Source organism: Oryx dammah, unplaced genomic scaffold (genome assembly GCF_014754425.2).
Source record: "Oryx dammah isolate SB20612 unplaced genomic scaffold, SCBI_Odam_1.1 HiC_scaffold_1, whole genome shotgun sequence".
In the NCBI taxonomy this organism is placed as follows: domain Eukaryota; kingdom Metazoa; phylum Chordata; class Mammalia; order Artiodactyla; family Bovidae; genus Oryx; species Oryx dammah.
In genome coordinates, this window is record NW_024070185.1 from 95,480,044 (window position 1) to 95,484,119 (window position 4,076).

Here is a 4,076-nt window from a genome sequence, read left to right on the forward strand (position 1 = left end):
TGCCACCATGGGATTTGGCCATAATGAGGAGTCTACTCTTGTAATCCAGGAACACATCAAGGGATCATTTCTAGGAACTGCTTTCAAAGTCTTTCCAGAGAAGGAGACTTTTAAAAATAGAAATATTTTAAGTTTTGGACTGTGCTGGGTCTTCGTTGCCATACTTGGGCTTTCTCTAGTTGTGGCGAGCAGGGGCTACTCTTCGTTGTGATGCCTGGGTTGCTCATTGCGGTGGCTTCTCTTGTTTCTAGGGTGCTTGGACTCAGTAGTTGTGGCACATGGGCTTAGGTTCCCTGAGGCATGTGGAATCTTCCTGGAACAGGGATTGAACCTGGATCCCCTGCATTGGCAGGCAGATTCTTAACCACTAGATCATTGGGAAAGCCAGAAAGAGACTTCCCTGGTGGCTCAGACGGTAAAGCATCTGCCTATGATGCAGGAGACCTGGGTTCAATCCCTGGGTTGGGAAGATCCCCTGAAGAAGAAAATGGCAGCCCATTCCAGTATTCTTGCCTGGAAAATCCCATGGGTGGAGGAGCCTGGTAGGCTACAGTCAATGGGGCTGCAAAGAATTGGGCACGACTGAGTGACTTCAGTTTCTTTCTTTCTTTTGATTGCACCCAGAATGGAAGAGCATCCTTGGCAAAGGGAGGAGCATCTTTCTGGGGGCTGGTGGAGGGAGGAGGCCCTGTTCTCTGAGCGGGTATGGTTCTCACATTCTTCAGGTTGGCTTGAATTTTGCTTGGAATGTGAGTTCTGGGAAGGACAACCAATTTTTAGAGCTGATAAGCTTGCTCAGCACTGCTTAGAACTCAATAAGCTAGGCTTTGCACTCTAGGAGCTCATCTCTAGATCAGGGTTTTCTCAAAGTCGAGTGGGCATCAGAGTCACTGTGGGGGCGGGGGCGGGGAGAGCTCTTGTGAAAAATATAAATTCCTTGGCCCCCACTCTAGAGTTCCTGATTTAGTAGGCTTAGAATGGGGCCTGAGAATTTGTGTTTCTAGCAAGATCCGGGCCACCACTGCTTAGAGAATCAGGCTTTGAGAACCATTAGTCTAGCAGATGAGTAAAGCCGTCAGATATTCATTCAACAAACACTCCCAATTTAGCACGTTTTTCAGTGCTGCGGATAGAGTAGTGAGCAAGACAAGTGAAGTCCCTTTCTTCAGTGGAGGTTTGGGCAGGGATAACAGATGGTGGTGACGTCGGGGATCTGGAGTTGACTGGATAATGACACCCTATTACTTAGTAGGGCTTCCCGGTGGCTCAGATGGTAAAGTGTCTGCCTGCAATGCAGGAGACCCGGGTTCCATCCCTGGGTCAGAAAGATCCCCTGGAGAAGGCAATGGCACCCCACTCCAGTATTCTTGCCTGGAGAATTCCGCCTGGTGGGCTACATCCCATGGGGTCGCGAGACACAAGCGAGCGACTAACACACACACCTCATTTAGTAACTGAGCTTCCTAAAGGTTGGTAGAATCACTTGGCCTTGTCCCCACAGCTAAGTTTACATTTTGTCTCTTGTCTGTCTATTGTGTCATGGTGGTTCCTTTGGTCTGATGCTCTTAGTAAGACCCGCCTCCTGCAATTGTTCTTCTTCACTTTTCTTGCTCAACTTTCAGATCCCTGATCAACCACCAGTTCTTCAAAACAGTCTTCCTCCACTTCCCTGTGAGTTCCACTGGAGTATTTATTTAGGATTTAAATCACAGGGTCTGTCACATTGTGGCTGCTTAATACAATTTGCTGGTAATGAAGGAGTTAATGCACTTAATGGAATCCATGATGACTTCTTGACTTTTGGGGATGAAAAGAAGTCATTCCAGGAAACTGGAGAAAGGAGAGAAGCTACCTGGCAATTAAAACCAGAGACAACCTTGAACCAGGAAGGTGGAGGCCTGAGGTGGGGACCAGCCATCCTGCACAGACCTGGGATTTGGGTAAATGGGTAGAGGTCATCCTGGGGAGAAACTGTAGAGGTAGATATGGAATCCTGATAAATAAGTTCAGGAACCAGGGAGCCCCTGAATATTTGGGGGCAGCCAAGCCACATGGGGGCTTTCCAGGTGGCTCAGTGGTAAGGATACCCCTGCCAATGCAGGAGACACCAGAGATGTACGTTTGATCCCTGTGTTGGGAAGATCGCCTGGGGGAGGAAATGGAAACTCACTCCAGTATTCTTTCGGGAGATCCCAGGGACAGAGGAGCCTTGTGGGCTATAGTCCATGGTGTCGAAGTCAGACACAACTGGCCACACATACACCTTTTTATTTTTTTTCTGTTTTGGAGGAAAAACCTCAACTTTCCAGGCACCTGTGATGGGTACTTGGGGAGGGGTTAAGCCCAAACACATAATGTTAAGGTCAAGTCCTACTTCCTGCTCTTAATAGCACACAACTATGGGCGAGATGGATGGCATCATCGACACATTGGACATGAGTTTGAGCAAGCTACGGGAGACAGTGAAGGACAGGGAAGCCCAGTATGCTGCAGTTCGTGGGGTCACAAAAAGTTAGACATGACTGAGTGACTGGACAACATGGGCAAGACGCATAAACATTGTGAAGTTCAGTTTTGTTCTCTGAAAAACAGGCAAAATCAAACAAACAAAACCAAGTACTGAATCCATTGTATTGCTTTGAGGATTAAATGATATACCGTAGAGTAAATTGTCTGGGGTAAAGTCTGGCACGCAGAAGGCACTGGCTATTATTATGGAGATAAGTCTCTCCTTGTCTCCTTTCTCCTTTCCTTCTTCAAATCTTCCTCCTCTCTCCATACATTGCCCACAAGAAGATTTTTAAGGCCTCTTGGCATCTGAGTAGGTAGGATGTTACCAAGGGGCTAAAAGACAGCCTCTGGGCATGCCAGGGCAAGGCTTGAGGCCCAGCTGGTCACAGCCTGTGGCATTAGGTTCCATACCTGGTTCCCTGTGGGTGACAAAAGGCAGATCACGCACCTCTTGGTGTCTGAGTTTTGAGGGCTGCATCAGGGGGACCACAATCCCAGCTGAGCTTCTCCGCTGCTCTCATCCCCTTACTGCTCCAAGTTCTGAATCTCCTCCCAGGAAATAATGAAGCAATTGTGGAGGCCAGTGAGGGGCTGGGGCCAAATCAGATGAATGCCAGGGAGCACGCTAATCTCCAGGGAAGTCCCTGCCTGCAGTGAGGCTGCATGGCACTCACCTCCACAAGAAGCAGAGCAACAAGTGATGCTTCAAGAATGAAAAACAAACTTTTCGAGTTCACTTGGCTGCAGAGCCTTTAGGAGACCGAATTATAGTAAAACTAAAAATAAGACTTGGGAGGACCAGTATGCTTTTTTTCTTTAAATGCACAAAAGGTTTCTCTTTTCTACCTCAGAACAATATAATTCAACAGGCACATTTTGCCTTATTTTGTTGCATGGGACTCAGAAAAGCTCAGGGGAGAAAGAGTTCCTGAGATTGTAGCTTGTTGCTGGAAGATCAAACCCAGGGAAAGTTATTTTTATACCTAGTGGGTTTTGTTTTGTTTTTTCTTTCTCCTTTCAGCTGCCTGGTATTTATCCTCACAATTAGGGGTCTGTCTTGTTAAATAAAGTATTTATTCTTTCTTTCCTTGATTATAAAAGACATACATGTTCATTGTAGAAAATTAGAAACTGCGGAAAACAGAGAGAGACATCTGCCATTTAAAGATAAGCATGGTTGTATAACTTTGATACATAAACTACCATATAATGGTACTGTATATGCTCTAACTACCATCCCTTGGCTAGTGTTGTAAATATTTTCTCCCAGTTTTTGCTTTTTCACTTTTCTATATTGTATTTTGAGGGACAGAAGTTGTTGAATATATCAATTTGATAAAAGTTAATGCTTTTTTAGTGTCTCTGATGTAAGAATTCCCTCTCTACCCTGAAACCATCAATAATACATTCTATATTTTTTTGGTAAAACATGTTAAAGTTTTGCTTTTCATTTTAGTCACTAAAATACCTGAAACTGATTTTTTGGTAAGGGTGACTTAGAGATCAAGAATTTTGTTATATCTTCTGTATACATAACTGATCGTTCCATAACCATTTATTGAATA

General features: G+C 45.2%; 1 non-coding gene across 1 annotated transcript; it reads left to right on the forward strand.

Annotated features, from left to right (window-relative positions):
• Window positions 1-397: 397 nt before the first annotated feature.
• Window positions 398-469, forward strand: TRNAH-AUG. The gene has a single exon. It is a non-coding gene; the product is annotated as a tRNA-His (tRNA).
• Window positions 470-4,076: the final 3,607 nt, after the last annotated feature.